This window comes from Oncorhynchus nerka, linkage group LG11 (genome assembly GCF_034236695.1).
Source record: "Oncorhynchus nerka isolate Pitt River linkage group LG11, Oner_Uvic_2.0, whole genome shotgun sequence".
Lineage (NCBI taxonomy): Eukaryota > Metazoa > Chordata > Actinopteri > Salmoniformes > Salmonidae > Oncorhynchus > Oncorhynchus nerka.
In genome coordinates, this window is record NC_088406.1 from 7,866,431 (window position 1) to 7,880,281 (window position 13,851).

Consider the following 13,851-nt stretch of genomic DNA (forward strand, 5'->3'; position numbering starts at 1 on the left):
TGAAATGCTGAATACAACAGGTGTAGTAGACCTTACAGTGAAATGCTGACTACAACAGGTGTAGTAGACCTTACAGTGAAATGCTGAATACACCAGGTGTAGTAGACCTTACAGTGAAATGCTGAATACAACAGGTGTAGTAGACCTCACAGTGAAATGCTGAATACAACAGGTGTAGTAGACCTCACAGTGAAATGCTGAATACAACAGGTGTAGTAGACCAGTGAAATCACAGGTGAAATGCTGAATACAACAGGTGTAGTAGACCTTACAGTGAAATGCTGAATACAACAGGTGTAGTAGACCTTACAGTGAAATGCTGAATACAACAGGTGTAGTAGACCTCACAGTGAAATGCTGAATACAACAGGTGTAGTAGACCTTACAGTGAAATGCTGAATACAACAGGTGTAGTAGACCTTACAGTGAAATGCTGAATACAACAGGTGTAGTAGACCTCACAGTGAAATGCTGAATACAACAGGTGTAGACCTTACAGTGAAATGCTGAATACAACAGGTGTAGACCTTACAGTGAAATGCTGAATACACCAGGTGTAGTAGACCTTACAGTGAAATGCTGAATATAACAGGTGTAGTAGACCTCACAGTGAAATGCTGAATACAACAGGTGTAGTAGACCTCACAGTGAAATGCTGACTACAACAGGTGTAGTAGACCTTACAGTGAAATGCTGAATACAACAGGTGTAGTAGACCTCACAGTGAAATGCTGAATACAACAGGTGTAGTAGACCTTACAGTGAAATGCTGAATACAACAGGTGTAGTAGACCTTACAGTGAAATGCTGAATACAACAGGTGTAGTAGACCTCACAGTGAAATGCTGAATACAACAGGTGTAGTATACCTTACAGTGAAATGCTGAATACAACAGGTGTAGTAGACCTTACAGTGAAATGCTGAATACAACAGGTGTAGTAGACCTCACAGTGAAATGCTGAATACAACAGGTGTAGTAGACCTCACAGTGAAATGCTGAATACAACAGGTGTAGTAGACCTCACAGTGAAATGCTGAATACAACAGGTGTAGACCTTACAGTGAAATGCTGAATACAACAGGTGTAGTAGACCTTACAGTGAAATGCTGAATATAACAGGTGTAGTAGACCTCACAGTGAAATGCTGAATACAACAGGTGTAGTAGACCTCACAGTGAAATGCTGACTACAACAGGTGTAGTAGACCTTACAGTGAAATGCTGAATACAACAGGTGTAGTAGACCTCACAGTGAAATGCTGAATACAACAGGTGTAGTAGACCTTACAGTGAAATGCTGAATACAACAGGTGTAGTAGACCTTACAGTGAAATGCTGAATACACCAGGTGTAGTAGACCTCACAGTGAAATGCTGAATACAACAGGTGTAGTAGACCTTACAGTGAAATGCTGACTACAACAGGTGTAGTAGACCTTACAGTGAAATGCTGAATACACCAGGTGTAGTAGACCTTACAGTGAAATGCTGAATACAACAGGTGTAGTAGACCTCACAGTGAAATGCTGAATACAACAGGTGTAGTAGACCTCACAGTGAAATGCTGAATACAACAGGTGTAGTAGACCTCACAGTGAAATGCTGAATACAACAGGTGTAGTAGACCTTACAGTGAAATGCTTACTTACGAGCCCCTAATCAACAATGCAGTTAAAAAAAAAAATACGGATAAGAATAAGAAACTAAACAAAAAAAGTACATCACTGGGAGCGGTCTCACTACCGCCTGTAGTGCCTTGGGGTCGGAGGTCAAGCAGAAGGCCGTACCAGGAAGTGATGTTGTTTGTTTGTTACAATAAAGGTTGAATGTGCAATTTGCTAATATGCTGTTGTAGTTCCAACCTCCTTAGGATAGTGTTTATTTCATTGTGTGGAGTCAACCTGGGTAACTAAACGTTAACTAAAATGTTCTTACCTTTTTTGTTTTTTACAGAAACCTTACCAGATGTTAGAGCTGGATGTCCTGAGTTTTAGTGTTTCCTTCTGTACCATATAGAAAGCTATCAGCTATCAAATATCTGCCTTTGTGACAATTACCCTACGTGGGTTTGGGAATGTACTTTTTTGATTCGTTCTATTCAAACAGATTATTGCAGCACTGGGAACAATAACAGAGAAACCAATTTCAGTTTTTTTTAATTTGTCACTTGCAATGAATGCACTGTCACATGGCGACGAGACGGTTAAACCTTCAAAACACGAAAACAACCCTAAGTATCTCTGTCCTCACAGAACATCTGTGGTTTAAGAGGTCGACAGGACGGGCCACATGGAAAGGTCAAGGTATTAGCTAGATGACCATTGTTTGACTGGGACAGAAGAAAGGAGAGAGATGACGTCATTGCCAGCTGCTATATGACAGTTCGTGCACGTCCAAAAATGGCACTCTATTCCCTATATAGTGCACTACTTTGAACCCAAATGGCACCCTACGCCCTTATTTAGTGCACCACTAAGCAAAAAGGCAGTAACTGATCATAGTGTGGAACTGAGAAAAATAGTTTTTATTTACCTTGGTTTTACAGTAACTCTATGCAGTTACTGCTAACATGGGCTAACCTCCAGTTACTGCTAACATGGGCTAATGTTAGTATAATTAAATTATGACAATGTGCTTTCATCAATTGAAAGCCCTTAATCTATTTTATGAGAATTTGTAAGATTTCTTGTTTGCATAAAATAGACGCAGACCAGTCTTTAAATAATAGGTAATAGAATTTATTCTCGGAGCGCGCTACCACTCAAAACACATGCATCAGTTTAAATACAGATCATGACATCATTTCACTGCCTTAACCGAACCCCCTGGGACAAAGTAAGGTGAAAAGTTCATTCTAACTTACTAACACACTCCCAGATAACTTTTGACCCCTCAACATTATCGATCACCACTGAACTGACAGTTTTAATGAACAGAAACCCTAGGAATGCACTCACTGCCTAATCTAAAAACCCCAGAGCTAAGTTTCAGGTTGGGTCAACCATAGGCTAACGACCTTATGTGTTTACACAGTCCACAACCCATTTGTTCCTGCCCAGTAGAAATGGTGTTCATTAACATTCTATTCCTCCTTGTCCTGTCACACAATTTCTTCTTATGAACTCATATTGTTAATCAGATAATATACCAGAGTAGAAGTTTACTTACAGTTCCATTTAAAATGATTTGTTCAGTCATATTAATCATAATTTCCTAACAGCTAACCTCCAGTTACTGGCTAACATGGGCTAACCTCCAGTTACTGCTAACATGGGCTAACCTCCAGTTACTGGCTAACATGGGCTAACCTCCAGTTACTGCTAACATGGGCTAAACTCCAGTTACTGGCTAACATGGGCTAACCTCCAGTTACTGCTAACATGGGCTAACCTCCAGTTACTGCTAACATGGGCTAACCTCCAGTTACTGCTAACATGGGCTAACCTCCAGTTACTGCTAACATGGGCTAACCCCCAGTTACTGGCTAACATGGGCTAACCTCCAGTTACTGCTAACATGGGCTAACCTCCAGTTACTGCTAACATGGGCTAACCCCCAGTTACTGGCTAACATGGGCTAACCTCCAGTTACTGCTAACATGGGCTAACCTCCAGTTACTGCTAACATGGGCTAACCCCCAGTTACTGCTAACATGGGCTAACCTCCAGTTACTGCTAACATGGGCTAACCCCCAGTTACTGCTAACATGGGCTAACCTCCAGTTACTGCTAACATGGGCTAACCTCCAGTTACTGGCTAACATGGGCTAACCCCCAGTTACTGCTAACATGGGCTAACCTCCAGTTACTGCTAACATGGGCTAACCTCCAGTTACTGCTAACATGGGCTAACCCCCAGTTACTGCTAACATGGGCTAACCCCCAGTTACTGTTAACATGGGCTAACCTCCAGTTACTGTTAACATGGGCTAACCCCCAGTTACTGCTAACATGGGCTAACCCCCAGTTACTGCTAACATGGGCTAACCTCCAGTTACTGGCTAACATGGGCTAACCCCCAGTTACTGGCTAACATGGGCTAACCCCCAGTTACTGTTAACATGGGCTAACCCCCAGTTACTGTTAACATGGGCTAACCTCCAGTTACTGTTAACATGGGCTAACCCCCAGTTACTGCTAACATGGGCTAACCCCCAGTTACTGCTAACATGGGCTAACCTCCAGTTACTGCTAACATGGGCTAACCTCCAGTTACTGGCTAACATGGGCTAACCCCCAGTTACTGGCTAACATGGGCTAACCCCCAGTTACTGGCTAACATGGGCTAACCCCCAGTTACTGCTAACATGGGCTAACCCCCAGTTACTGGCTAACATGGGCTAACCCCCAGTTACTGCTAACATGGGCTAACCCCCAGTTACTGCTAACATGGGCTAACCCCCAGTTACTGCTAACATGGGCTAACCCCCAGTTACTGCTAACATGGGCTAACCCCCAGTTACTGCTAACATGGGCTAACCTCCAGTTACTGCTAACATGGGCTAACCTCCAGTTACTGCTAACATGGGCTAACCCCCAGTTACTGGCTAACATGGGCTAACCCCCAGTTACTGCTAACATGGGCTAACCTCCAGTTACTGCTAACATGGGCTAACCCCCAGTTACTGCTAACATGGGCTAACCCCCAGTTACTGCTAACATGGGCTAACCTCCAGTTACTGGCTAACATGGGCTAACCCCCAGTTACTGGCTAACATGGGCTAACCCCCAGTTACTGCTAACATGGGCTAACCCCCAGTTACTGCCAACATGGCTTACCCCCCAGTTACTGTTAACATGGGCTAACCCCCAGTTACTGCTAACATGGGCTAACCCCCAGTTACTGCTAACATGGGCTAACCTCCAGTTACTGCTAACATGGGCTAACCCCCAGTTACTGCTAACATGGGCTAACCTCCAGTTACTGCTAACATGGGCTAACCCCCAGTTACTGCTAACATGGGCTAACCCCCAGTTACTGCTAACATGGGCCAACCCCCAGTTACTGGCTAACATGGGCTAACCCCCAGTTACTGGCTAACATGGGCTAACCCCCAGTTACTGCTAACATGGGCTAACCCCCAGTTACTGGCTAACATGGGCTAACCCCCAGTTACTGCTAACATGGGCTAACCCCCAGTTACTGCTAACATGGGCTAACCCCCAGTTACTGGCTAACATGGGCTAACCCCCAGTTACTGGCTAACATGGGCTAACCCCCAGTTACTGCTAACATGGGCTAACCCCCAGTTACTGGCTAACATGGGCTAACCCCCAGTTACTGCTAACATGGGCTAACCCCCAGTTACTGCTAACATGGGCTAACCCCCAGTTACTGCTAACATGGGCTAACCCCCAGTTACTGGCTAACATGGGCTAACCCCCAGTTACTGGCTAACATGGGCTAACCCCCAGTTACTGCTAACATGGGCTAACCCCCAGTTACTGGCTAACATGGGCTAACCCCCAGTTACTGCTAACATGGGCTAACCCCCAGTTACTGGCTAACATGGGCTAACCCCCAGTTACTGCTAACATGGGCTAACCTCCAGTTACTGGCTAACATGGGCTAACCCCCAGTTACTGGCTAACATGGGCTAACTCCCAGTTACTGCTAACATGGGCTAACCCCCAGTTACTGCTAACATGGGCTAACCCCCAGTTACTGCTAACATGGGCTAACCCCCAGTTACTGGCTAACATGGGCTAACCCCCAGTTACTGCTAACATGGGCTAACCTCCAGTTACTGCTAACATGGGCTAACCCCCAGTTACTGCTAACATGGGCTAACCCCCAGTTACTGCTAACATGGGCTAACCCCCAGTTACTGGCTAACATGGGCTAACCCCCAGTTACTGCTAACATGGGCTAACCCCCAGTTACTGGCTAACATGGGCTAACCCCCAGTTACTGCTAACATGGGCTAACCCCCAGTTACTGCTAACATGGGCTAACCTCCAGTTACTGCTAACATGGGCTAACCTCCAGTTACTGCTAACATGGGCTAACCCCCAGTTACTGCTAACATGGGCTAACCCCCAGTTACTGGCTATCATGGGCTAACCTCAAGTTACTGCTAACATGGGCTAACCCCCAGTTACTGCTAACATGGGCTAACCCCCAGTTACTGTTAACATGGGCTAACCCCCAGTTACTGGCTAACATGGGCTAATCCCCAGTTACTGGCTAACATGGGCTAACCCCCAGTTACTGGCTAACATGGGCTAATCCCCAGTTACTGGCTAACATGGGCTAACCCCCAGTTACTGTTAACATGGGCTAACCCCCAGTTACTGCTAACATGGGCTAACCCCCAGTTACTGCTAACATGGGCTAACCCCCAGTTACTGCAGAGTACAGAGTCAATGTGCGGGGGCACCGGTTAGTTGAGATAGTATGTACATGTAGGTAGAGTTATTAAAGTGACTATGCAGAGATGATAACAGAGAGTAGCAGCGGTGTAAAGGGGGGGGGGGGGGTCAATACAAATAGTCTGGGTAGACATTTGATTAAATGTTCAGGAGTCTTATGGCTTGCGGGTAGAAGCTGTTTAGAAGCCTCTTGGATCTAGACTTGGTGCACCGGTACCACTTGCCGTGCGGTAGCAGAGAGAACAGTCTATGACTTGAATGCCTGGAGACTTTGACAATATTCAGGGCCTTCCTCTGACACCACCTGGTATAGAGGTCCTGGATGGCAGGAAGCTTGTCCCCAGTGATGTACTGGGCCGTACGCACTACCCTCTGTAGCGCCTTACGGTCAGATGCCGAGCAATTGCCATACCAGGCAGTGATGCAACCAGTCATGCTCTCGATGGTGCAGCTGTAAAACCTTTTGAAGATCTGAGGACCCATGTCAAATCTTTTCAGTCTCCTGAGGGGGAATAGGTTTTGTCGTGCCCTCTTCACAACAGTCTTGGTGTGCTTGGACCATGTTAGTTTGTTGGTGATGTGTCCTCTTCACGACTGTCTTGGTGTGTTTGGACCATGATAGTTTGTTGGTGATGTGGACGCCAAGGAACTTGAAGCTCTCAACCTGCTCCACTACAGCCCCATCGATGAGAAGTTCGGTCCTTCTTTTCCTGTAGTCCACAATCATCTCCTTTTGTCTTGATCATATTGAGGGGATCACTAATGCACTGAGTGTACAAAACATTAAGAACACTTTCCTGATATTGAGTTGGATCTGCCTCAAACATTACAACAGAATCTATGGGCTAAAAACATTAGCTGACATGGGCTAGTTGATCTGGACATTTCTGACAAGTTATAAATATCTCTCTAAGGTCTACAAGAAAAGAGGACCTGATGATGTACTACCCAATTTAGAAATTGGCAGCTTTCAAGAATAAGTAAAACATTACAATATTTTCTGAACATAAAACATGAACTCAATATTCAACAATCGAATTGATTTTTATTGAGTTACAGTTCATATGAGGAAATGGGTCAATTGAAATAAATAAATTAGGCCCTAATATATGGAATTCACATGACTGGGAACACAGATATGCATCTGTTGATACCTTAAAATAAAATGGGCCTCACAATGGGCCGCAGGATCTTGTCACATTTTTGTGCTTTCAAATTGCCATCGATAAAATGCAATTGTGTTCATTGTCCGTGGTTTATGCCTGCCCTTACCATAACCACACCGCCACTATGTGTCACTCTGTTCACAACATTGACATTTGCAAACCGCTCGCCCACACAGCGCCATACACGTGGTCTGCGGTTGTGAGGCTGGTTGGACGTACTGCCAAATTCTGTAAAACGACGTTGGAGGCGGCTTATTGTAGAGAAATGAACCTTAATGTATTTGGCAACAGCTCTGGTGGACATTCCTGCAGTCAGCATGCCAATTGCACACTCCCTCAAAACATCTGTGGCATTGTGTTATGTGACCAAACTGCACATTTTAGAATGGCCTTTTATTGTCCCCGGCACAAGGTGCACCTGTGTAATTATCATGCTGTTTAATCAGATTCTTGATATGCCACACCTGTCAGGTGGATGGATTATCTTGGCAAAAAAATAAATGGTCACTAACAGGGATGCAAACCATTTTGTGCAGAACATTTGAGAGAAATAATATTTTTCTGCATATAGAATATTTCTGGGATCTTTTTTTCACTTTACGTGTTAGGTTCATATTTTTGTTCAGTGTGTATATATACAATACCAGTCAAAAGTTTGGACACACCTACTCATTCAAGGGTTTTTCTTTATTTTTTTTACTATTTTCTACATTGTAGAATAATAGTGAAGACATCAACACTATGAAATAACACATATGGAGTCATGTAGTAACCAAAAAAAGTGTTAAACAAATCCAAAATATATTTTATATTTCAGATTCTTCAAAGTAGCCACCCTTTGCCTTGATGACAGCTTTGCACACTCTTGGCATTCTCTCAACCAGCTTCATGAGGTAGTCAACTGGAATGCATTTCAATTAACAGTACCAAACTTTTGCCTGGTACTGTATATATACAGTGCATTTGGAAAGTATTCAGACCCCTTCACTTTTTCCACATTTTGTTACGTTACAGCCTTATTCTAAAATTGGTAATTGGTAAGTAATTGTTTTCCCTCAACAATCTACACACAATATCCCAAAATGACGACGTGAAAAAAGGTTTTAGATTTTTATGAAAATGTATTACAAATAAAAACCAGAAATTGCTTATTTACATAAGTATTCAGACCCTTTGCAATGAGTCACGAAATTGACCTCAGGTGCATCCTGTTTCCATTGTTCATCCTTGAGATGTTTCTATAACTTGATTGAGTCAGCTGTTGTAAATTCAATTGATTGGACATGATTTGGAAAGGCACACACCTGTCTATATAAGGTCCCACAGTTGACAGTGCATGTCAGAGCAAAAACCAAGCCACGAGGTTGAAGAACTTGTCCGTAGAGCTCCGAGACAGGATTGTGTTGAGACACAGATCTGGGGAAGGGAACCAAAACATGTCTGCAGCATTGAAGGTCCCAAAGAACACAGTGGCCTCCATCATTCTTAAATGGAAGAAGTTTGGAACCACCAAGACTCTTCATAGAGCTGTCCGCCTGGCCAAACTGAGCAATCTGGGGAGAAGGGCCTTGGTCAGGAAGGGGACCTATAACCCGATGGTCATTCTGATAGATCTCCAGAGTTTTCTCTGTGGAGATGGGAGAACCTTTCAGAAGGACAACATTCTCGGCAGCAATCCACCAATCAGGCCTTTATGGTAGTGGCCAGACGGAAGCCACTCGTCAGTAAAAGGCACGACAGCCCACTTGGAGTTTTCCAAAAGGCATCTAAAGGACTCTGACCATGAGAAACAAGATTCTCCGGTCTGTTGAAACTAAGATTGAACTCTTTCGCCTGAATGCCAAGTGTCACGTCTGGAGGAAACCTGGCACCATCCCTATGGTGAAGCATGGTGGAGGCAGCAACATGCTGCGCGGATGTTTTTCAGGGGCAGGGACTAGTCAGGTTAAAGGAAAGATAAATGGAGCAAAGTGCAGAGATCCTTGATGAAAAACTGCTCCAGAGTACTCAGGACCTCAGACTGGGGCAAAGGACAACAACAACAACAAGCACACAGCCAAGACAACACAGGAGTGGCTTCAGGACAAGTCTCTGAATGTCCTTGAGTGGCCCAGCCAGAACCAGGACTTGAACCCAATCGAACATCTCTGGGGAGACCTGAAAATAGCTGTGCAGCGATGCTCCCCATCCAACCTGACAGAACTTGAGGCCTTCCGAGTAGCGCAGCGGTCTAAGGCTCTGCAGTGTTTGAGGCGTCACAATAGATCCGGGTTCGATCCCGGGCTGTGTCGTAGCCGGTCAAGACTGGGAGACCCATGAGGCGGCACACAATAGGCCCAGCGTTGTCCGGGTTAGGGTAGGGTTTGGCTGGCCAGGATGTCCTTGTCCAATCGCGCTCTAGCGACTCCTGTGGCAGGCTGGACGCATCTACGCTGACACGGTCGCCAGTTGTACGGTGTTTCCTCCGACAGCTGGCTACCGGGTTAAATGAGCAGTGTGTCAAGAAGCAGTGCGGCTTGGCAGGGTCGTGTTTCAGAGGATGCATGGCTTTCGACCTATGCTTCTCCCGGGTCCGTTCGGGAGTTGCAGCGATGGGACAAGACTGTAACTACCAATTGGATATCACAAAAAAAATATTGCATTTTTTTCTTCTTTTTTTTTTAAATACAGAGCTTGAGAGGATCTGCAGAGATGAATGGGAGAAACTCCCCAAATACAGATGTGCCAAGCATCATACCCAAGAAGACTAGAGGCTGTAATCGCTGCCAAAGGTGCTTCAACAAAGTACTGTTGCAAAGTACTATGTAAATGTGATATTTCAGTTTTTTATTGTTAATACATTTGCAACATTTTCTTAAAACCCTGTTTTTGCTTTGTCATTATGGGGTATTGTGTGTAGATTGATGAGGAATTAAAAAAAAAAAAAAAATTAGAACAAGGCTGTAACGTAACAAAATGTGGAAACATTTGAGGGGTCTGAATACTTCCCGAATGCACTGTATATATACACATACAGTTTGGGAACAACTGTGAAAAAGGACAACTATAGTGCGTCACAAATAGTTATCTATTCCCTTTATAGTGCACTACTTTTAACCGGGGCCCATTGGTAAAGTGCACTACTTTTGACAAGGGGGCATCAAAAGTAGTGCACCAAATAATGAATAGGACCCCATCTGGGACACATAGCTACAGTACCCCTCTCTCACAATTACGATTCTCCCCTTCATGCAGTTTGTGTTTGGTAGCATAAACTAAGTATAGCCTTGTCTTCTCTTGCAGAACAGAACATAGACTATCACAGTAAGAGATAGAAGAGAGTAGAGGGGGATGATCTGAGGAGGAGAGGGAAGTGGAGGAGGAGGGGAGGGGAGGGGGAGGAGTGGTGAGAAGGGGGAGGAGGAGGGGGGTGAGGAGGGATGAGGAGGATGGGTGAGGAGGAGAGGGGGAGGAGGATGGGTGATGGGGAGGAGGGGGGGAGGGATGTGGAGGAGGAGAGGGGTGAGAAGGAGGAGGGATGAGGAGGAGAGGGGGAGGAGGAGGGGGAAGAAGGAGGAGGAGGGGGAGGGGTGGTGAGAAGGGGGAGGAGGAGGGGTGTGGAGGAGGAGTGGGGGAGCAGGGGGTGAGGGGAGGGGTGATGGGGAGGAGGAGGGGAGGAGGAGGGGTGTGGAGGAGGAGAGGGGTGAGAAGGAGGAGGGATGAGGAGGAGAGGGGGAGGAGGAGGTGAGGGGAGGAGCGGTGAGAATGAGGAGGAGGGGGAAGAAGGAGGGGGAAGAAGGAGGAGGAGGGGGGGAGAAGGGTGAGCGAGGAGGAGGGATGAGGAGGAGAAGGGGAGGAGGGATGAGGAGGAGGGGTGAGGAGGAGAGGGGGAGGACGAGGAGGGGTGAGGAGGAGAGGGGGAGGAGGGGTGAGGAGGAGGAGAGGGGAAGTAGGAGGAGGAGGGGTGGGGGGGGGGAAGCAGATGTGCATCATGGCAAGGTCAGCATCATCTGTAATCCCCGGCCTCATTTATGCCAGATTAAAAATCTGCTCTGTCCGACTCCTGATTAAGAACTCAGGGTTAGAAGATTAAGGACCAAGCAAACAAAATGAAAGCAGTTTAAACCCAATCCCGGAATTCATCAGAATAACCAAAACCTTAAACTTTCATTACGATGTGAGATTAATGAAAAGCTGCCCCTATATCTGCTTTTATATGTCTTCTCTTGCAATGGACTCTTCCCTTCCTTTCTCCTCTCTTCTCCTCTCCTCTCTTCTCTTCTTCTCTCTTCTCTTCTCTTCTCTTCTCTTCTTCTCTCTTCTCTCTTCTCTTCTTCTCTTCTTCTCTCCTCTCTTCCCTTCCTTTCTCCTCTCTTCTCCTCTCTTCTCTTCTTCTCTCTTCTCCTCTCTTCTCTTCTCTTCTCTTCTCTTCTTCTCTCTTCTCTTCTTCTCTCTTCTCTTCTGCTTTCTCTCTGTCAGGAATCAATCAGGACCCTGAACTTTGAGCACTGATCCTCTTTCAGAGAATCCGTGTGAATTCTTCATACTTTCCATACTTCCCTCAGTCCTCCCTCTCCCTCTCCCCCACTCTACCTCTCCCCCACTCTACCGCTACCTCTTCCTCTCCCCACTCTACATCTCCCCTCCCTCTCCCCCACTCTACCTCTCCCCCACTCTACCGCTACCTCTTCCTCTCCCCCACTCTACATCTCCCTCTACCTCTCCCCCACTCTACCTCTCCTTCTACCTCTCCTTCTCCCTCTACCTCTACCTCTCCCTCTACCTCTACCCCACTCTACCTCTACCTCTCCCTCTACCTCTCCCCCACTCTACCTCTCCCCCACTCTACCTCTCCCGCACACTTTAAATCTGGTTTTCTCTTGCCTCCCGCATCACCCCTCCCTCGCTCTCTAACTCTCTCTTCATCATAACATTCTCTGTCCTCTTCTCATCCCCCCCATCTCTTCTCCCCCTCTCCTCCTCTCTCCTGTGTTGAGTTCTGTATCAGGACACAGGTGGTGGAGGATAATGAGGATTATAGCAGAAAGCATCTGGGAGTGAAGTGAGCCTGGAGCAGGGTTAAGGTTAGGAGTCTACCACAGCACTAGAGAAGGAGACCCTACACAGCACCGATGGCTAGAGAAAGGGACACTATATATATATATATATATATATATATCTGCGTCTCGAATGGCGCCCTATTCCCTATATAGAGCACTATTTTCAAAGTAGTGTGCTATGTGTGAGTATGGTGTTATTTGGGACGTAACCAACAGCTATGCTTTTATTTCCACTTGGAATCAATTGCCATCTTGTTTTCAAGTGTTTGTCTTGGCATCTATAGTGCCAGTCTCTATTCGTTAGTGAGAGAGCTGAAGTTACAGCCAACCACTATCCTTATCAGATGGATACACAAGGATGGGTTTTCTTTTAGGTGTTGGCTCTCATCTGCATCCAATGTGATACCCTAGTCCCTATATAGTGCACTACTTTTGACTAGGGCCCATAAGGGTGCACTTTGGGATACAGACGATATGAGATGTCCTGTCCACAGTTGTTCCGTCGATAGGCCTGTATACTTCAGAACATCAGTATTCACCAACCACTAGGAGAAATCAACTGTCAGAACATCAGTATTCACCAACCACAAGGATAAATCAACTGTCAGAACATCAGTATTCACCAACCACAGGGATAAATCAACTGTCAGAACATCAGTATTCATCAACCACAAGGAGAAATCAACTGTCAGAACATCAGTATTCACCAACCACAAGGAGAAATCAACTGTCAGAACATCAGCATTCACCAACCACAAGGAGAAATCAACTGTCAGAACATCAGTATTCACCAACCACAAGGAGAAATCAACTGTCAGAACATCAGCATTCACCAACCACAAGAAGAAATCAACTGTCAGAACATCAGTATTCACCAACCACAGGGATAAATCAACTGTCAGAACATCAGTATTCATCAACCACAAGGAGAAATCAACTGTCAGAACATCAGTATTCACCAACCACAAGGAGAAATCAACTGTCAGAACATCAGCATTCACCAACCACAAGGAGAAATCAACTGTCAGAACATCAGTATTCACCAACCACAAGGAGAAATCAACTGTCAGAACATCAGTATTCACCAACCACAAGGAGAAATCAACTGTCAGAACATCAATATTCACCAACCACAAGGAGAAATCAACTGTCAGAACATCAGTATTCACCAACCACAAGGATAAATCAACTGTCAGAACATCAGTATTCACCAACCACAGGGATAAATCAACTGTCAGAACATCAGTATTCACCAACCACAAGGATAAATCAACT